Source organism: Dermacentor silvarum, chromosome 10 (assembly GCF_013339745.2).
Source record: "Dermacentor silvarum isolate Dsil-2018 chromosome 10, BIME_Dsil_1.4, whole genome shotgun sequence".
Classification (NCBI taxonomy): domain Eukaryota; kingdom Metazoa; phylum Arthropoda; class Arachnida; order Ixodida; family Ixodidae; genus Dermacentor; species Dermacentor silvarum.
In genome coordinates this window covers 135,622,633-135,645,522 of record NC_051163.1, presented here as the reverse complement: position 1 = coordinate 135,645,522, position 22,890 = coordinate 135,622,633, and positions in this window count along the sequence as shown.

Genomic DNA, 22,890 nt, shown 5'->3' with positions numbered 1-22,890 from the left:
TCTTGTACCGCTGTAACATGCGCCCTGACGGCCCTTACCGACTGTTAGTTGTCCCTTCGCATCTGCGCCGGACTGTTCTCGCCCAGCTTCATGATGTGCCGACTGCCGGTCACCTTGGCGTGTCACGGACTTACGACCGCGTTCGTCGGCGCTTTTTTTGGCCTGGTCTTTACCATGACGTCTGCCGTTATGTCGCTGCGTGTGACCTTTGTCAACGACGAAAAAAGCCGACCACACTCCCTGCTGGCCGCCTTCAACCACTTGACGTGCCATCAGAACCATTCTTTCGTGTAGGCGTCGACCTTTTAGGCCCTTTTCCTACGTCTGTTTCGGGAAATAAGTGGATTGCTGTAGCAACAGATTACGCCACCCGATACGCAATCACACGAGCTCTTCCGACAAGCTGTGCAACCGATGTCGCCGATTTCCTACTAGAAAACGTCATCCTTCACCACGGTGCCCCTCGACAGCTCCTTACCGACCGAGGCCGCTACTTTCTTTCTAAAGTTGTTAATGACATTCTACACTCGTGCGCGACTAAACACAAACTTGCTACTGCTTACCATCCGCAAACGAATGGTCTAACCGAGCGTCTCAACCGGACCCTCACTGAGATGCTATCCATGTATGTCTCCGCTGACCATCGCGACTGGGACGTTGCATTACCATTCGTTACCTTTGCCTACAATTCTTCTCGCCACGATACCGCAGGCTTCTCTCCATTCTTCCTCTTGCTTGGCCGCGACCCTACACTACCTTTCGACACCCTCCTGCCTGATAGCCTGCATTTCACATCAGAGTACGCCCGGGACGCCATAATCCAGGCACAAGAGGCACGCCATATTGCCCGACGTCGACTTGTGGACTCGCAGGAAAATCAGCGGCGCTTATATGACACCCGCCATCGTGACGCCCACTACACACCGGGCGCCCTGGTTCTCCTTTGGTCTCCGTCGCGACGCGTTGGCCTCTCGGAGAAGTTGCTTTCACGCTACTCTGGTCCTTACCGCATCTTGCGTCAAGTAACCGACGTCACCTACGAAATCGCCCCTCTTGACGCCACCGTGGCTCAGCCTCGTTCCGACGTAGCCACGTCGCGCGTCTTAAGCCGTATCACTCGACCGCCTCCTCACCAGCACCGGGTCGGTGCTTCAGCCGCCGGGGGTCATGTGACAGAGCGATGAAGAAGACGTTTTGAGAGCACTTGAAGAAGACGAAGCTCGGGACTTCGCGTGCTTACTATGATCTTGCCAGCCGCTGCCAGTCTTGTAAATATGCTGTAAATACATTTCTTATTTCGTTTCCCCGTAACAATATTATGGAAAAGTTTGAGCCTTAGCTTGGTCCTGTGGTGGTCGAATGATTCTCATGATAGAACTTTGTTACCTGTTGCACTGAAGTTAGGATGTTTAAATCATTTCCCAAGTACGTATCCAGCCGCCAAAGTCTGAACTTTCTCTAGTTTTTCTTTATCAGTTATGGTTGGCGAATCCCATACCGTACTAGCATACTCCAGTACTGACCGTACATAAGTTTTTTTAAAGAAACTCGTGAGTAGTTTGCGGAAAGGAACGTGTATTTCGACGGAGAAATCCTAATGATCTACAGGCCTTTCCAACTGTATAATCTGCATGGCGATGCCAGCAGAGCGATGACGTGAAATAGACACCCAAATACTTATATTCTGGCTCAATTTTCAGACGAGTATTATTGCGCATGTGGATACTAGCTTTGAACGCTTCCTTGAAAACGCCAGGCACATGGTTTTATCCGTGCACAGCTCAATTTTCCATTTGGCGCACCCCTCACATATAGGCCATGGTGAAGCACGTCATGGTCCGCATTACATGTTATAATTTTATACAGGATACAATCATCTCCGAATATTCTTACTTGGGACACTATATTTTCATTGATATCACTAATGTACAGTAAAAAAAGAACAGGACCTAATACCGACCTCTGAGGGACGCCTGACGTCACATCGGTGAAGCTGTATTAAGCTCCATGCACAACTACAAATTGGCGTCCCGCATGCAGCTACTCCTCGACCCAGGAAATTATGCGATGATCAGTGTTGTAAAAGTACAGTTTTTTGTATAAGCAAATCATGTGGGACAGTATCGAAAGCCTTACGAAAATCTAAAAAATATGCAGGCCACAGTAGTACTGTTATCTAAGGCTGCGGCAATTGGCGCAGCTGATTATTGATTGATAATCAATCAATTGACCTAATTGATTGTTTGTCGATTATCGATTAGCTATTGATTGGCTATCGATTGGATATTGCGAGGTATTGGCCACGTATTTGGGCTAGTCTAAACACTACCAAGTCATCCCTAGCATTTTCTAGAATTTATTCAGTATTGATCAATTATTAACTAGCTACTGATTGACTATAGAATGACTATCGATGAGTAAGCTTAAGTAGTCCCAACCATGCTTTGCTAGACTTAGCCAGGCTCAGATTCGCTAGTACACAGGGGTATGTGCCATTGCGCTTGGACCCTTTCTGCACTGCCGCCAGGATCGGCCCACATTTTCTGACTACGACTTCGCCGTATTCCGGTCTCGGGGAAGTCATAGTCAGAAAATGTGGGCCGATCCTGGCGGCAGCGCAGAAAGGTCCATCCTGCGTTGCCTGATCGAGTCAGACAAGGCCAAATCGACAACCAGTCGAACGCTTCAAGAAATCGCTCACAAATTCCCCGGGAATGACCAGGATTTGATTGACACCCTAACAACCTGGGTAGCGACTCCATACGACCATGAATTTTTTTTTTCATTGCGTATATTTAGATTCCTCTCCTGCCACTGTACAATGCTATCTAACAATGTCTGATTTCTGTTGCTAATTATTGTTTTCTTTACTTTTACACAACTTTGAAAGGGGCGCAGACCCCTATCAAGCCGAATTGATTTTGGCTTTTTGTCTGTGCCGCCTACATCATGTATTGGATGTGAAATAAAATTTGATTTGATTCGATTTGACCCGACCTAGGAAGTGTAGGGTCATACCATATCCTTCGTAGGTAGGGTAGGTCATAGGGTCAAATACGAAGTGGAAGCAAGACCAGAACTGGACGCTCCGATCACGGAGGAAGAGGTGTATGCCGCGGCACGAGCCTCACAGCGCAACACTGCTCCCACGGCTGACAAAATCACCAATGCTATGATTAGAAACCTGAGCCTGATGCACATCCTGGACTTGACCGAATACCTAAACGAGGAACTCTGGAGCGACGGCCACGTACCGAACGAGTGGAAACACGCGGAAGTCGTGACCATTACAAACCAGGCAAGAAGCCCGCGATCGACGCCCTGCGTCCCATCACGCTGACTTCGTGCCTCGTCAAGCTGTACGAGCGCCCGCCTCCAACACTACATGGAGGACGGTGACCTCTTGCCGCACACCATGCTTGGCTTCAGGCCGGGACTTTCTGCGCAATATGCTTTCCTAATCCTGAGGGAAGAAGTTCTCAAGGGCATCCCGAAGGGAGGAGAACACCTCCTGCTCACACTCGACCTGAAAGGGGCCTTCGATAACGTCTCTCACGAGGCCATTCTCAAGAGACTGAATGACATCAGCTGCGGAGAGCGCATCTTTAATTACGTTAAATCGTTCCTGACGGGCCGGACGGCAGCCATCGGAATAGGCCAGACTCGGTCGAATAAGATCGACGTATTGAACAAAGGAACGCCGCGAGGGGTGATAGTCTCCCCGATTCACTTCAACGTCGCGATGCTAGCGCTGACCGAAGAGCTGCGGCAGATGCCGGACCTAGGTTACGCCCTATACGCAGACCACATCACGCTCTGGGCCACCAAGGGCTCCCTCGCGCGAAAAGAGGTGACCCTTCAAGAGGCCGCGACGGCCGTGGAGATATTTGCGGCAGCGAGCGGGATGCGTTGCGCGCCCGAGAAGTCCGTGGTGATCCGGGTGCACGGAGGATAATCTACAAGACCCCCGGCCCTATCGAACTCTATCTAGAAGGCCACGAGATCAAGGAAAGCATTAAGACAAGCATTCTGGATTTTTGGATTCAGAACAACCTGAAAGCCTCCCACACCATCCAAACCCTAAGGTCCGCCACCAACCAGATCTCGCGGATTACCAAACGAATCACAAGAAGCCGCAAGGGCATGCGAGAAGAGGACACGCTCCGCCTCGTCCAGGCTCTGGTGATCAGCAGAGTAATGTATAGCATGCCGTAGCACTACCACTCGCTAAACAAACGCGACCAAGAACAAGTCGATTCCATCATCAGAGGCGCGTACAAAACGGCCCTCTGTCTGCCTGTTACCACCTCAAACGAGAAGTTAACGGTTCTCAGGATCCACAACACCTTCGCTGAGCTGTCGGACGCGGTAATGGCTTCGCAAAAAGCCGGAATATAGAACACGGCGGCGGGCAGAGCCATCCTCCACCAGACCGGAACGGCAACGGAGCTTCGTGCCCTTGATTGGCAACGATCACTCCCGCCTGAGGTCAGAAGCAAGATCAAGGCGAACCCGGGCCCATACCAAAGCACATGAGTCATGAACTCCACGAAGGACGACGCAGGGCTCGCGTCGACAGACAGCGCCGACAATTCAAGGGTGACCCGTACGTAACGTACGTGGACGTGGCGGCGTACCCTGCAGGGGGCCTCTTCGTGGCAGCCGCCGTGAACGGGAGAGACAACTCCTTGAGCCTTGCGGTCTCCGTCAGGGCAGAGACCCCAGCTGCGGCTGAGACCATAGCCGTGGCGCTAGTAATAAAACAACATGACAGGGTGGGCAAGGAAGTTCATATCGTTACCCACTCGCAGCAAGCATTCTAGGCCAGAGGCTGCAAGAATCCCATCAAATCACGTGGACACCGGGTCACACGGGACTGGAGGGGGCGACTGGACGAAAGGGCGAATGCCTTAGCTCGAGCGCTAAATAACAGAGCGGGGCAAAAGCAATCGTCTCATCAATCCCCACCCTTTACCTTCGTGCCCCTACCGTCCAATTACTGCGACCGACTCGAGATCCAGCGACTCAACCGCAGGATTTATCCTCCACCTCACAAAAAGCCCAGCACTGAAGAGTCAGTAGCTCTCAGGCTTATCCAAACAAACACATTCCCAAACCTACACACATACAGCAAAATATACCCACAAACACATCGCTGCATCTGCCCCTGGTGCGGCGATACACGCCCTACACTCTTTCACATCTCGTGGGGGTGCGGGGGCAAACCTCAACACTTAAAGACGCTTAGCACGTCATTTGAGCGGTGGGAGGTACAGCTGACCGGCGATACCCTGGCGGGACAAGAAGCTCTCGTCCAGCAAATACGTCGAGCAGCCATGGCCAGTGGAGTCCTGCAATGAGGACACCACCCACTCGTCCTCAAAATCAACGACTTAGATGATCCAAATAAATGTTTTCTCTCTCTCTTTCTGACTACGACAGACAGATCGCGCTCGGCATTAACAGCGGAGCTGTTAAAATAGCGTTCAATACACTGCCATTATTGACTTCAAATCTAGGATGGGGCATATATCATGCGGCATGCCTCATGGATCAAATCTTGAGCCACTTCTTTTTCTTATTTATGTCAATGGTATCGTAAATGCGCCACCCGCCGCATGTCGCATTATATGCGGATGACACTAGCGCTTTCTTTTCCAGTCCGGAATCAAAACCATTGCATGAGTAGTCTAACGATTGGCTGCAGGAACTGTCAAAATGGCTTAAAATTAAAAGTTTAGAATTAAACATAAAGAAAAACAAATTATTTTATATTTAGACCTCGTAATAAGGGAGCTCCTGACGAGAATTTTATTCACTTTCGTAATAAAGTAATCAACCGATCTACATCATACAAATTTCTTGGTGTACTTTTCCACGAATACCTAAATTGGTCAACACATACAATTGTTGTGCGTGCAAATGTGTCGCCAAGCATTGCTATTATATGTAAATTCCGAAGCTTGATTCCAGTGTGGTTAAACAAACAGCTGTATTACTGGTTGGTACACCCACACATTCATTACTGGCTACTTGTGTGGGGAACCACGACAAAGACAAACATGGAAATATACTTGTGCTCCAAAAAAGAGAATTACGTACTATCGAAGGTAAATCACACCATTGTCGTACAGCTCCAATATTTAAAATGCAACAAATCCTGACAATTGCTGATATATTGAATAAGAAAATAGCTACTCTAATACACAACCAAAGAGTATCTGATCCATCTGGTTTCATAAATAAGTACCTCCGGAGAGAACCCTGCCACGACTTGCGACATACGTTTTATAAAAAGGAAAAGCGGCGCACCAACTACGGCACTCAGAAGCTTGATTACTAAATATCAGATTTCTTAAACAAACACCCCAATGCACTGTCAATTATGGAGAAAAGCACTTCTGTCCCCGCCTTGAAAAAAAATTATGCATACCTTCCTATTATCAATTCAGCAGGGACGGACTGGATAAGCAAAGGATCACCTATGTTGTACAGAATTGTTGTTGTCATGTTTTCAATACTGTTCATTATATCCTCTAGTATTTCTATAGTTACTCTTGAAGTCACCATATCTTACATATAAACTGTATCTTTGTAGCTATATGTGATTTCCTTACATTTAGACGGCTTGTTTAGGTCTCTTGATGTCCGCACAGCATACCTCTCGTTGACGGCAGCCAAGGACCTCTCAAAAAGCTTAAGCTCATCGTCTGACTTCAGGTAGCCATGGGAGTAGCCGTCTTCATGATGATGTATAGCCTTGGAGGTACTTCTCTATGACCTTCTGTCTCTCAGGAGGCTCGCTCATCGTTGTATTCCGCGCTTTCACAAGCGAAACAGAACAACGCACGCCGCGAATATGATACGCGCGCAAACTTCTCGCTCACGTGGAATGAGCTGATCCGAACTGAGGCGCCGCACAGCGACCGCGCCGCCAAACAGAGAGAAAAAAAAAGAACATCGTGAAACGTCATCGATGCGAGGACACGTCATCGATGCGAGGCCCCGCCCCTAGACGGATTTGTTGTGAAAAGAGTCGCACCCCATCAAGGTGGTGTTGCTCGCGCGGCGAGTCATGTGGTCAGGCGGGGACTCAGCTGCGGAGAGCGCATGCGCATAGCCGGCAGCGGCGCAGGAGCTCGGCCAGGTGGTGCTAGGAGGAGGTGCTACTAGGTGGTGTTGGCTCGGCGCGGCGAGTCGCAACTTTATATATATATATATATATATATATATATATATATATATATATATATATATATGACTGAGTTAAGCCACAGCCAACTTTTTTGTACGCGAGCATGGCGCTCTGCCTAGCCAAGCGCGCGCCGAGTCACGTGATGCCTTACCAAGGCTACGGCGCAGTTGGCGGTCAAATGAAGGTTACCTTGCTGGCGACTGCGAAACTCGGTTCGACGTTCTCAGTAAAGCTTTCGCCTTAAAAAAAATAGCTGTCAGCCCTTCCACCGGGGTGGAGATGGAAGACCAGCGAAGCTGTGCTATGGTGGGAATTATGTATTCCTAAATTATGACTATTAATACGTGATGGTGTAATTGGTTATTTGAACTATTAAATAATGAGAAATATATATAAGATCCGGTGGTCTTCATTTATTTAGTGACCACAGGGACCATGGCCTTATGGTCGCTACGGTACACCACCATAGGGTGTACGGCAAAGTTGGCACGTTCCTCATAAACACGTTACCAACGCCGCGCGCGTTCGGTGCAAATGCGGACAAAACGCGACCGCCGTCGACATTTCTGCGCGTTCTTCGTGTTACTGCACACAAACGCTGTCGAAAAGCTGTCGTGAGCAAGCGCGCCAGCAGCAGCGCGCGAAGGTTCATGCGGTCTATCGCTTCAACGGAAACAGAGCAGCGAAAGCACAGCGCATACAAAGGTAGGAGCCGTGTTGCAGATCGCTTTGAAGATACGGTGCGCACTACTCACTGGCGCCGCGCAAATTACAAGTTGCTCGCAGAGCAGAAGCCGCAACCCTTAGCTGCCGCGCTGCCTTCCTGCTGTCCTCCTTTCGCGTGGGAGACTGAGTCGCCAGTTCTCCGTCGCTCTTTGCGTTGTTCCTCCGACCGAACGGCACGCGGCCGGGGCATGGCGAGTTGTAAGGGTAACTGACAAGAGCCCTAGCGCGATGTCTACGTGACGGAACGGCTAAACGCCGTTGTCGACACTGTTAAGGCCGTGTCACATGATGCGATTTTCATCGCACTGGAAGTGCGATTTCCCTCGTATGTGACGAAAATCGCAGTCGCAGGACCAATTCTGCGATTATCGGCTGCTACCAACCGGTTGGTCACAGCGTCGCCACGTCGCAGCGATCGCTGCGATTTTCCGTCGAAATTGCGCCGAGAGCTATTTCGCGGTTTGTTTTGGGAAATGGCGTCGGTCGCTCAACATAACGTTTATAGATACTTTTTTGTCTATAGACGGTTTCATCCAGCGCCACCGCGCTCTGGCAACGCTGTGCGACGGCATCCGGCGCCCCTAGGAAACTTCCGGTAGCCGTTCCTTTTGCTCGTTTTTGGTGGTATTTGTTCGCTCGCGCGCTCGTCCGGCGCATATTCTGTGTTAATTTTCGGGTATATCGATATAAGTGCGACTTGTGGCATTCAGTGTGTTGCGTGACGGCGAGTAGCTCTTGGAGCATCGACTGTTTTTATTACGTTTACTCGTCAACGGTGTTTTTCAAATCTGGGAGCCTACCAAGAGCTGTCTAGATTTTCTCTGCTCACTTCTTCCAAGGTACGTTACTACATGGAGTAGCCGGACTGCTATAATGCTGAATAATAAAAGTGCTACTGCACGATTGTTCTGGACCTATGTCGTGTAACTCACGCGAGAGCAGCTCGACTCTCGCCCCGAGTTTGCCCGCTCGTCCAGTTTGTTGCCTCAGCGTGGATCGCCATGCTACGAACATGAGTTAAAATTATTGTTTAGCGGGTGCCATGCTGCCGCTGTTTTATTTTAATGTTTTTCGTATCTGGGGCACAAGTGCACTTCTTCATCTTTACTACCTAGGTACATGTGCGCATTGGTTTGACCAATGCGACTCATGCTATGACGGACGCCGCAGTGGAGTGCTCCGGATAATTTCGACCACCTGTGGTTCTTTAACGTGCACTGACATCGCACAATACGCGGACCTCTAGCATTTCGCCTCGATCGAAATGCGACGGCCGGGGCCCAAACGGCGTCTTTCGGGTCAGCAACCGGGCACCGTAACCGCATAGCCACCGCGGCGGCATGTGAGCATTCGTATCGGTATCGCAGAGCAGAATCGCAGAAAAAGTTAGCGATTTCCATGCATGCATGTAGGAAGTTTCGGCCACATTCTAAAAGCCTTTACGAATTAACGGAGGCCAATTATGGATTACAATCTCGTGCCCAATACTACAGGTTTCATTTTTGTTAGAAGTGTGGTAAATTCGTGTGGCATTTAAGTTCGTCCCATTTCAGTTGACCTAGGCTTCTTGCACTAAACGACTTTTGAGAATGTACAGTTATTTGTGAATGCATATTGAAAAGCAGAAACAAGGCATATGACGCAGAAAACATGTGCACGTACACATGCACAGCTTACCACTTCATCCTCCATCTTGCAGCAAAAAAAGTGCCATTGCGAAATGCAGAAACGCCCGTGCGCTTGTGTTGTAGGGCTCGTTGAAGAACCCCAGGTGGTCAAAATTAATCCGGAACCCTCCACTACGGCGAGCCTCATAATTAGAACTGGTTTTGGCACGTAAAACCCCAGAAAGAAGAAAAAAAAGTGTCAATAAAGTTTTTCTAGTTTTCGGCAGACCTATTACCTGCCTTGAAGACAACAGTCTGCATTCATTGCATGTCCTCACTAAGATGCTCAGCTTGTTGCTCCGGGGTTGTAACTGAGGGAAGGTGTTTGGAGCCCGGCGAAAAACGAAAATCGCACGATATCATCGTCCAGCTGATCGGGCAGTTCTCTGCCTCTAAACATCAGATTTTGGCGATACCGATCTTTTGCTTCGGTGCTAAGCGCCTGAAAGTAGTCGCTCGTCATCTCGACAATATTCACGATGTAGAATCAGCTCATCACAGATTCCACCAAGCAGTGCAAACATCGACACGCCGGCCTCACGTCGCGCATGCCTTCAAACAACATAGCCGGAAGTGCTTCTAGCTCTCCTGACGGAAGTTCCGATGGGGAAACCAATCAGCGGCAAGCGAGGTTTGTTTGTAAAACACTGAAACCGTCTATAAATGTTGCCTCAACAAGCCTCGAACAGTGCAACAAATTGAGTGGAGCCGTGGGTTGCGCAATCGGTACATACCATCACAGCACAGATAAAAAACTCGTCGGTGATTCGGTTCTATGATTTCTATGGGTTTGTTGACACGCTACGTCGCTAATCGCGCGACGCTTTTTTTTGCGTTGGCTTCGGGTGCTCATAGTACGTTCTTTTGCGCGCTTTCCCTTGTTCACAAGTGCTGCGAGTTGTTAGATACTACGGGGTGTCCCTCACGGGAAGACATGGCCTTCGGAAGTCGTCTCATTTTTTTGTTCTTGTTGTTGTACAAGCTACTCGAAAACGCCACAGTTGTAGCGTGGTATGCTTTTACGGACGGCATAATTTAAAGAATATGCAAGTACGGAGCAATGCTACGTTCAAATGGTCACGCTATACGCGCGGCAATTTAGTTGCAGTACATAGGTTTAGGCTTTCATGCTCATTTTTCCCAATTAATTATCTCATTTCAAGGTGCTGTTACTTCCGCTGCCAGACGCCACTGCTTATCAAGCTCGCAAAGCGAACTTGCAAACTATATATCGTAATGAATGTTCTAGAATAGCATATTTAACGCTTTGACTGGTAATCAACAGGATTGTGAATTTGTTTTCGAAGCATTATTTACACAGTTTTTTTTTTCCTATTTTTCTTATGTATTATTTTTCGCCAGCACAAAAAACCACTAATCCTTCAATGTGTTGCAGACTTTGTATCCTTACTGCACCTGTATTAACCCTCACGTTAAAAAGTTAATTGCATATATCGCATCAGTGCATCGAATTTCTTTAGCTTGTGCTGATTGTAACATATCGCAGTATTCTAAGAGACTACTTCAACATAAACAACATTGCCTTTCCTTGCTTCCCTGTCTCTACTTCCTGTAAAACACATGCAACAATGCGAAAAGCATGCAAGCACCTTGTTTTTATAAGCAGTAGATAACACATTAAACAAAAGCAGATCAAGATTGTGCAGTCAAGTCAGCTAGCTGCATTCCTATCTGTCAATGATAGCATATTTTTCAAGTGTGGGTGGTTCTTGCATGTCTACAGCTCATAAAGTGTGCAGACTCATCACGAGGCGTAGGCCTTGCCCATCAAGATGGAGGCAATGTTGCTAATGAGCCTGCAATTACATGTATTACTTCATGAACTAGTATACCCATATCCCATCATTACTCAGCCGAGCTTGCTCCGAGACATATTCACCCAAATTCTGCTTATCCGAGCTTGCTCTGACTCATATTCACCAAAATTCTACTCAGCTGAGCTTGCTCTGACTCATATTGATCAAAGTTCTACTGAGGCAAGCTTGCATTGAGTCATATTCACCAAACGTTTACTCAACCGAGCTTGCTCTTACTCGTATTCATCGAAATTCTACTCAACCAGGCTCACACGAACACAGACACATGGTTAGTTCAAATTCTTAGTCAGCCGACGCTTGACTGGGTTCACCGAGCTATGCATGAATGCGTTACAGTATGTGACTTGTGTGGTGCATGAGCGAACATTGCATATGAGTATGTGTTGCATCGGATGAAATAAGGACAACTTTACATATTACATTTAGTTTTCTAGATTTGAACTGACCGTGGCGTGAAAGCTTAGCCTCATGTCGATTGAAGCAAGTGCATTATATCTGCATCATATTTCTTGCCAATGCTGCTCGCTATCTTAGCCATTACTGGGTGGCAACATTTTGTACATTTCCACACAAATTTTAATAAATAATTGTGGTGCAATATATTAAAAAAGATGCTTCCATCATTGCAATACAACAATCAGAACATGATACAAACATATGCACATAAGATGCACACAAATGCTAAATACAGAAACAGACGGAATCAGTTGGCCACCACCTACTGCAAAAAAAGAAAGAAAAAAGCACAGGCCAAATCTGCAACGACAACGCATAACCATTCCCCTTGCCAGGTACATGGGCTATAGGAGAAACGCACGTGGAACATAGCAGTTACCTTAAGCTGGTAGCTATGGACGCTTCTGCATTCGCAGCTGCCCACTCAACCACTCAAATGTGTACTTGTACTTAGGCACACTTTTTTATTGTCTATGTCTTAAAAAATTTAATGTGGCCTCCTCAAAAAAATTGAGAATATTTGGATCCTGAGGCTTGCAAAGGTAAATATTTTTGTTCTATTCTTGTTCAAGGTGGCAGCTCATTGAAAAGCTTAGAGATATTGTCAGTGCCCCTCACTTTCCCTCTGAACAGATGTAGTCTGTTATTGACATTCGAGCAGCTTTTCAACAGCAAAGGAGTCAGCATTTCAGCATTAGGTTAACACAGGCAATTCAGGGAGGAATAAAGTTTTGCTAATGCAATCGGTTCGGGAATACCAGATTAGATTGTACCTTGACGCTTTCTGCGCACTTTCTTATTTTTGGTCAAATAATCTAGTTTGAAATCTCTCCAATTAGTGTGCTCTAACATTGGTCTGATATAGATTAAGTACATGACTTGCTTAACAGACTGGGATGCTGGCTTTCATTTCCAGGAAAGACACCATAGAACCTGCTCCAGTTGAATATGTTTTGGTTATCTGGGATTTTCAGCCTCACTTTTAAGACAATGTGCCGAAGCAGGTAGAAGCACACGCATGCTATTAGCGGATAGTTTCGATAGCTTCTTACTTTACACTTGCCACCATGAATATAAAATTTTAGCGTTCGATTTTTATTATTAGACAACCAAACGCACTCCTATCAAGGTATCTAATATTAGCCGTGGGGCTACGCTACGTACTGCAGCATAGTAACTTGAGCTTCATGATACAGATTCACAGCACACTAACAGCGCGAGGAAGTAGACGATGCCCATGTCTGTCAGAATGATATGATATACGTACACAAGTGACTGCAGCTCCTAAAAAAATGTGGTGTCGGCTTTTAGGGTAGGATAGGAATAAACTTTATGTGTCCAAAGGTTATGGTTGTTGGTGCCCGGGGCTAGGAGTTTCGTCCGCAAAGGCGAAGCATCGATTGCGATAGCAAATTAGTAGAGAGCTATTCGGAGTAGGGATAGTAGTTTTATCGGCTGCATAAACTTATATACATTGGCTTACTAACTGAATTAACAATCGTGGTGTCAGCGCGCACAAGCAAACATGAATAGATCACACTGAATGACCGCAGCCAACGACTGTCAAAAACGCTGGCAGCAAGCGCAGGTTCGCGCCGTCTATCGCTTCAACGGAAACTGAGCGGCGAATGCACAGCGCATACAAAGGTCAGAGCCGCGTGGAGATAAGAGACGGTGCGGGCGACCGGCACCGCCGGGCAAAGGAGAAGTTGTTGGCAGAGGAAAAGCTGCCCCCCCCCCTCTTACCGTTTCTTGCTTTCGCGTGGGAGATTGAGTGGCAAGATACGCCTTTGGTGCCGGAGCACAGCGCCGCCCCGCCTCCCTCCCTCCCATACCCCCACAGCCTTTCAGGCGACGGTCGCGTTTGCTTTCCACCGTGCGTTCGCTCTCCGTGATAGCGCGTGGGGGAGTTCGCCCTCCGTGATAGCGCGCGTCCCCAGCGCTCTTTCGCTCGCGCATACGGCGCGCGGCGACGATTTTTATCACCCTTGGAATCTATACGGAACCTCACGGCGACGGCGAAAGCGACGGCCACGGCAGAAATCCGGTTGAAGTGTCCATATAGTTGCTATCGCAATCAAAAAAAAAAAACCTTTACGCCTTTTGAAATATCCAGAGAGCACTTGTATGAATAATTACAGCACATGCTCTGCGATGGACGAACCAGGCTGGCGCCAAGATTAAAGTTCACAACACAAATTTCATTGCACGTTCAGTAATTACACACAGATAACTTGCGGCTTCCTTCAGAGACAGACGTGAGATTTTGGGTTGGGGCTTGCTGCTAAGTTTGATGGAAGAATATTGCTAGGAGCAGGAACCGCTTATGCGCAATTACGAGCAATATACACACATCCTTTCTTCAGAAGCTGGCGTTAAGCACGTGTAGCGCGAGGGTCTCTGCGTTAACATGACGACTTCGCTGCAGCCTAATTCCAAATACTGCATATGCGATGACAAAAGCTATATGCGCTTGTTGATAGGTCGTCTTGTAATTTGTTGTATCGCAGGAAGAACGACACGAGCGTAAAAGAGACACGAGACAGCACACAGCGCTGAACGACCAGCTGCGAACAGCTGTTTACGTCCGCCATGTTTCCTCGTATTCAACTTCATAAACCGCTGTTGCGGAGTCCAAAACAAACTAAACTTGAAAGTGTTTTTAAAACACAAAACACGCGTATTATTTTCTCCTATTAAAGACTGGTCAGTAATTTTGTAACGCACAGGTGTCTCCATTACATTTGAAAAATTACTGAAGTTATGCCACAAAATTTGGCAGCAAGTAACCCTGGGCGTCGCATCAGTCGCATTGTTGAAATCGCGATCATGTGAATGGAGCCCTCAAATATTCGCTCCAGTTGCAGCATGTGCAACAGCCTTTAGGGGAGAGGCGGGCGAGAGCCCAGAAAATCGGCGGCACAGGCGGCAGAGGCCGGCAGGGCTTAGCGCATGCGCCGCAGTGGGAGAGCGGGCACGCACGCGCACAGTCTAGGGTGCCTCGATGCCCTCCTCGCCCACCGCTCCCCTTCCTCTGGGAAGTGACGTTTGCCCTCCGCCATGCGTTCGCTCCCCGTGACTGCGCGTGTCCTTCGCCCTAGCGCGCTTTCACTCGCACAGCATACGGCCAATGAGCGTTTTTTTTTTTTTTTTACATCCGGACGCGACCATCAAAGAATGAGCCCTTAACAGCTTCGCTGTAAATGTGGGCAGCTTGCACTAGTGGTGCAAGGCTGGAGTAAACAGCGGAGCTGGTGATCGACCTCGTTTCTTCCAGGTTTTACAAGGCTTGGCTAAGTTTTGCTACGAAATGTTAAGTTCTGCTAGCTATGTTAAGTTCTGCTAGGTACGATATTCCGAATCGGCTTGCCACCGACGCGCAGATTCTCGCTTGGCCGCGCGACGCGCTTCAAGATGAGCTGCTTCTTCTTCGGGTGTCTGGATCGTCTTTGGTCGTCTCATGTCAAGGCAACATGCATTCGCCACAGATTCAACGAGAGTTCTGCCACCGTCGCGGCGGCTAGAAGATTTATCTCCCCGGTAAGGTCACTAAAGCCTTTAAACGTCACAACCAAGCGGCGCCTCCACACTTGCTGGGGCGTGGCTGGTGGAAACCTGCCTATAGCCGTCGCGAGAGGCGTCTGCTGCATTCACAGACACCACGCGCGTTCGGCGCGAACGCGGGGAAACGCGGACAGCTTCGGCAGCAGCTCTGCGCGTTGCCTCGTTGGTGCTGCTACAATTTCTTTCTCTCTTTCTATCGCTCTTATTTTGTCTTTCTCCCGAGCATACCGCGCGACGCGCGCATGTTCTCCTTCCCTCTCCTTAATGGCCCATGTCAAGAAACATGAGGACGGCACGGAGAGGAGGCGAAGCACGCGCCGCTTCGTGAGGTGGTTGCTAGGCACCATGCGGTGGCGTCATTGCCAGGCGCAGTTTTAAAGCGAAAGCTTTGCTAAGGACGCCGAGCCGAGTTTTAAATTGCGCCACCAGCAATTTGACCTTCATTTGACCGCGGCTGCGCCGTAGCCTTGGCAGCGCATCTCGTGACTCGCCGCGCCGAGCTCCGCCGCCGCCACCGGCTTGACGCCGGAAGCGGGACCACAACGTTGGTTAAGCTAATCAAAGGCTAACCAAATGAAACCAAGACTTAACCAGGCTAAACCAAGCTTTCTATTTGCATATCCAGGGTTAGGTGAGTCAGCACATCCTCTATTTTATTGCGAAAGCTATTGTATGGACACACCAAAGCGGATTTCTGCCGTCGGCGTCGCCATCGCCGTCGCCATCGCCGTGAGGTTCCGTATGACGTCAGCGGCGATGAAATCGTCGCCGCGCTCCGGACGCTGTATGTGCGAGTGAGAGGGCGCGAGGGACACGCGCTTTCACAGGGAGCGAACGCACGTCGGAGAGCAAAGGCGCGTTCTGCGCCGTGCTCCCTGAAGTGCTGCAGAATTAAGCGTCTGTCTCCTCCTTTCCATATATAGAGAGCAAACGCGATATTTTCCGTCGCGCGAAAGGCTGTGGGGGACGGGAGGGAGAGAGGAAGGGGAGGCGACGTTTAGCTGCGGCACCAAATGCACATTTATATAAAAACGCCGCGCGCTTTCAGTGCGAACGCGGGCAAAACGCCGACGGCGTCGACAACAGTTCTGCGCGTTGCTGGTGCTGCTGCATGTCTAAGCTTATACAGCTCATAAAACTACTATCCTTACTCCGTATAGCTCTCTACTAATTTGCTATTGCAATTGATGCTTCGCCTTTCGGGTGAAACTGCGACGATTTTTTTCAAAGCCAGCCAGATGTGGCCCATCCAACGGTTCACCACCATCTCTGATTACCCTTTCCTTCTCTCTGCTGTCGGCTAGCGCTCACGCCTGCTTTACGGTCGTGGGGGAGAATACACTCTGGTTGGCGCCTCACGACGGAAGTCGGAGGAAGTAATCCTGACAGACGCGTGATGCGTCTACCACATCTCCGGAACGGCAGCGGCGCGCGCTCAGTGGCTCAGACGCACATGTGACAAGCAGTCGTAGCGTGACGCAAGCAGTCGTACCTATAGGGTGCCTGCATGCAACTCCCTAGTCGTACCCTCTGGGTAGCCTCACAACGCGGCAACTCACTGAACTAAGGCGGACCAGCGGCTCCCATTGCGGAGCGGGCGATTGCACTGGCATTGAAAAAATAGAGGAGGCGCTGGCTGAGCTAAGCCGCAGCCATTTTAGGGGCTCCTTACGGAGCTTCGCCCCTAAAATGCGAATGCCTTGTCACGAATGTCTTTCGCGAATGCCCTTCGCGAATGCCTTGTCCCCCGTCGCGCCGTTGTAGCCACGCTACTACTCGCCGCTCCCGCTAGAGGCGCAGCTGTGCTCTCGTTTAATTTGAATGGCTCCTACTTGATGACGCTTTCTCTTTCGCCGGTCAACAATCAATGCGCTTCGATACTGCTAACCTGCTACTATGAACACCGAAGAAGACTCGTTTGCGGCGCTCGCTCCACTCGCTCTTGGCGCGCTTCCTTTCTCTTTCACCGGTCGACACTCAATGCGCTTCCATACTGCTACCCTGCTACTATGAACAATGAAGAAGACAAGGCGGCGGCGGAGCGGAGGGCTCGCAAAGCGGCTGCAGCGCGCGCTCGCCGTCAAGACCCTGCAGTGAGAGCTCGCGAAGCGGAAGCGGCGCGGGCTCGTTATCTACTCCATGTGTAAATAATGAAACATTGTGTATATACTGTATCAATACGTAAATAACAAAACATTGTGTATATACTGTATATATAACCACACCACACCCCCGTGTTTCTGTGACACATCTTTGTATGATGATCGAGTGGGAAAAACCTACGGACATTACCTACGGACATTACCTCCGGAGCTTCGCCCACTTATCATCATTCACTTCGTGGATATGGCGATCATTTTTTTTTGTTCGCACTACGCGGCGCAATTAAGAGCTTAAACAGCTCCGCTATTAAAATAAGCTTTGCCTAGCACATGCCCTGTCCTGGAGCAAGTGCCGCCTAAGTGATCGTATCCCCGAATGGCTATTGCTTGAGAATACCGCTTCAGCTCTTCTGCAAACGTAATTATATATTTCTGTGTGGGCAACTATTTGATGGGCCGACTACGGCGAGCGCGCTAGCAGTCTGCCAGCTTTTCGAAAATATTTCATTCGGGCACCTTGAGCCTAGCAGCTGTTCTGTACTTTGCTCTTTCGTTGCCCTGCACGCTCGCACTGGAGCGCTCTTGAAGGCGCTCAGTTTTAGCAGAGTGTTAACGATACGCTGCACTCAGATCGCTATATCCTAATAGGTTGCACACATCCGCTCGGTGGAACGCTAGCGCGAACTCTATTGCGCGTGCCCACAACCCTCACAACGACCGCGGAACATAGATCCCGTTTACATGCACCGCGAAAGTCGAATCACTCGTTTAGATCCACACCTGTTTGGCGCATTAATGTGACGAGCTTTCCTCACATTAGCCCCGCTTACATGGATGCGGTATGCTGGAAAGTTGAGGTGATGCGATGTGGTACGATGCGCCAGTTGTCGCATTCATGTAAACGCAGCTATAGATCCTCGATAGAATGTTGCCGACGTTTCGTTACGAAACCGATAGACGGGTGCGGAAGGGTGGGCCCATTTAGTTCCTTTGTTTCTCATAAAGCCAAGCTGAGAGCGCGTCGCTGGCGCCTCTGGGAGGCGCTTATTGGTAAATAAAGAAAATCAGTTCATGGAGCCAACGGTGCGCGTAATCTGTGTGCGGAGCGTTAACAACCATCTACTGGAACCGCTTTACGCCGGCGCAACGCAGACACGCGCCATGCGCAGCGCCGTCATGGGGCGTCGGTGAAAAGGGCAGGCTCCACCGTCTGTCGTCACGGTGCAGTCAGCGCAACCGGCGGCGTTCACGTGCTTTAATATGTACCTGGCATTAGAATAAAACATGTCCTGTTTGACGCCGAAACCTCTAGACCAGAGGACAACGAATGCCAACTTGGCTGACCGACCGCATACTGGAATACAGTTTGGGAGCACTGAAGACAGCGTGTCGAGTTTGCGCCTTCTTCAAATGAATAAAAAAGAAATAATAAAATATGGTTGATCCCTTTTTCATAGGTATCGGTAGAACATGAACGCCGCCGACTACGACACGATATTTTCTGCGACACGGAGCTCTTAGCGCTATCGCGTTAAAATTTTAGTTCCTTATGTTAGTGCAAATATTATTGGCTAGCGCGCAGTGATAACAGGCTTCTCCTTTTCTTTTTCTCTTTTTTTGTTCATACGTTACGCCATTTATAGGTAGAATTCGACTTCATTTTTCCTAAATAGTTTTAACCGAAAATACAAAAACCAGAAGGCACCTTGGCTTGTGCACTGCCACGCGGCCCCCATTCCATAATTCCAAACCAGATTCACCATTATCATCATCATCTAAGGGAGGACTTATGGAAGTCCCTTTTTTCCCTGAACGCTTATTATTTTTCGAAAGTGGCTTGCACTGTAGGTTTACATTAACGACTGCTGCAAATTTATTGTTGTTAGCGCTGGTTATCATCATTTTTGTTTATTCATCAAAAATTATTATACATTAGAGTAAATGGCTAATATTTATTGAACTTCTTCTTTCTGGGGTTTTACGTGCCAAAACCAGTTCTGATTATGATACACGCCGTAGTGGAGGGCTCTGGATTAATTTTGACCAATTGGGTTTCTTTAACATGCACTACAACGCAAATATATATTGAACATACCTGTACGATTAGGCGTCAGCGCTAACGTGGAAGAGAATATAGAGAAATCAGTGATATCAACGCTAAAACCAAGCCCGTTAATCTCTGGACATTTTTCTCGGTAATAAAAGAAACCCTGCGAAATGAAAAAAAAAAAAGCCACGTGACAACACAACCAAGCGCCAGCGAAAGCAGCGGTCTGAAATGCAAGCCTTGTCACTAAAAGGCAGGGCTTTTTATAAGTATACTGCTACACGTGTGTGGTATTTGGTTGTTTGAACGAGGCGCGCGGGCGCCATCACTCGAGAAAAGAAGAGGAAGAAGGAGCTGGGCTCGCGCTGGGAATCTAACCGGTCAGCGCTGCAACCACTGTTGTAAGTACAGCTTGTAAATAGTTGGTAGTCTTACTGACTCGTCCTTCGCGTAACATTCTGGTGGAGGTGGAACGTTCCCCGTCCTCGCCACGGAGCTCCGAAGCGGTCGCACCGTCGTCTTCTCAGCCATGGCTTCCGATGGAAACACCTCGTCGCCACCTACACCTGCGGCGCCAAACACAACGTACGTTACGGTTCCTAGTCTCCGTGATCCTGGGACATTCTCCGCCCAAAATGGCATTGACGTCGGCGACTGGCTCAGCATGTATGAGCGTGTTAGCGGAAGCCACCACTTTGACCCTACCATCATGCTTGCCAATGTGATCTTTTATCTGGACGGGACACCGCTTGTCAGGTTTCGCACCCATGAGGTTGAAATATCCAGCTGGGACACTTTCAAAAAGAGGCTTCGTGACCTATTTGGCAACCCGTCAGGTCGCCAACAGGCTGCGCGAAAAGAGCTTGCTACCCGTGTCCAGTCGTCGACAGAATCGTATGTCTCCTACATACAGGAAGTGCTCGCGCTTTGCCGGAAAGTCGACGAGCACATGACCGAGGTTGACAAGGTGGGCCATATCCTAAAAGGCATCGCGGACGACGCCTTCAATTTGCTCGTCTATAACGATGTTTCTACTGCCGACGCCATCACCAAAGAATGCCGCCGCTTCGAGGTAGCCAAAAGCCGCCGTGACGTCCCACAGTTTTCCCGGCTCCCAAACACCCCTGCCACATCCTCTTGCTCCGCTCTTCCTGCCACACGACCATTTCAAGAGAACATCACGCGTATCGTTCGCCGTGAGATTGAAGCGGCGAGTTCGGCCCCCCTTCATCCTCGACCCCTCGACGGTACCTTTGACCCAGCAGCCCCTACTATTTCCGTTATACAAGCGGTTGCGCGGCAAGAAATTGCAAACCTTGGCATCCATACCGCCTGCTCTGTCTCCCGACCTGATTCGGCACCCACTCATATCTCCACAACCTTTAATGACCAGTATTTTGCTCCCAGACCACGCAATCCTGCTGAATGGCGAACATCTGAGGACAAACCGATCTGCTTCCGCTGCCACCGCGTTGGTCACGTATCCCGCCACTGCCGCACCACCTGGATGCCGCCGTACTGAAGCTCATTCCATGCTCCTCGCCCATACGCCGACGCTCGCCGTTACTCCCCTCGCCGTCCGTACCCTACTTCTGATGCCCCTGACAGCCGCTCCTCCGGGCGATCGCCGTCGCCTCAACGCCGTCGCTCACCGTCGCCCCAACCTCGCCGCTTTTCCTCGCCAAACCACCGGATGGAAAACTAGGCCATGCTTGGAGGTAGTGCTGCATCACGTTCGTCCTGTCCAAATCCTCCGTTGATGCTCCTCACTAACACGAACCTAATTGAAGTAGACGTAGATGGTGTCCCGTTGATGGCATTGATTGATACTGGAGCCCAAGTGCCCATAGTGAGCGCTAACCTATGTCGTCACCTAAAAAAAGTTCTTACGCCTGCCGTCACTCGAGCCATACGTATCGCCAATGGCGCCACTGTTGCCGTCTGTAGTATGTGAACTGCTTGCGTAGGAATTGCTGGCCGCCAAGTTCCAGTCCTGTTCTCCGTGCTGACCAGTTTCCCTCATGACCTAATCTTCGGGCTCGACTTTCTGACGGCGCATTCTGCCCTCATCGACTGTACCACCGGTACGCTGTGCCTCGAGCTTCCTCCTCTTTCCGACGTTCGCCCCGAACAACCGAACACCCTATGCACTACAGCGTTTGTTCGGTTACCTCCAAAAGCCCTAACCTTCGTCGAATTCGCCTCAACGGCAACCGTGACTGATGGCGACTATGTCGTCGCCCCTATTCGTGATGTGCTCCTGGCGCGCGACGTCTCTGTGCCACACTCCGTCGTTACCCTTGCCGCTAATCGGATGTGTATCCCCGTTGTCAATTTTGGCTTGACGAAGCAAGTGTCCCCTGAAGGCATAGCGGTGGCCACGCTCCCGTGAGTGACAGACGACCACGTCACTGCTTTTGCAGCCGACGCGTCTCCAGATCCGCTTGATTACCCGCAGGATGCCTTGGACCTCGACGGCCCACTACGTCCCATGGTCGCTCCGGACCTCGCCCCTGGCCAAGCAGCCGCCCTCTATCGCCTTTTGCTTTCCTACCGCGACATATTTGACACTGACAATCGCCCACTTGGTCAAACGTCCCTTGTTAAGCATCGGATAAACACTGGTGATGCTGTTCCCATTCATCGCCGACCGTATCGCATGTCCACGGCAGAGCGGCAAATTATTCAGCAGGAAGTCAACAAGATGCTCGCCAAAGGCATTGTTGAGCCCTCGTCGAGCCCTTGGGCGTCGCCGGTCGTGCTCGTCAAAAAGAAAGAGGGCACGTGGCGTTTCTGCGTTGATTACCGCCACCTCAACCGAATCACTAAAAATGACATTTACCCGTTACCACGAATTGACGACGCGCTCGATTGTCTTCACGGTGCCAAATACTTTTCGTCCATTGACCTTCCATTTGGTTATTGGCAGATTTCCGTCGATGAGCAAGACCAAGAAAAGACCGCTTTCGTCACCCCAGATGAACTCTACCAATTTAAGGTTATGCCGTTCGGTTTATGCAATGCCCCCGCCACGTTCGAACGGATGATGGACTCTCTGCTTCAAGGTTTCAAATGGTCAACTTGCCTTTGTTACCTCGACGACTTCCTTGTGTTATCTCCTACGTTTGAGACGCACCTTGAGCGCGTCACAGCTATCCTTGACGTCTTCCGCAAGGCTGGGCTCCAATTAAACTCATCGAAGTGCCACTTCGGGCGCCGACAGATTACAGTGCTCGGCCATCTCGTCGATGCTTCCGGAGTACAACCCGACCCGGAGAAGGTTCGAGCAGTAACA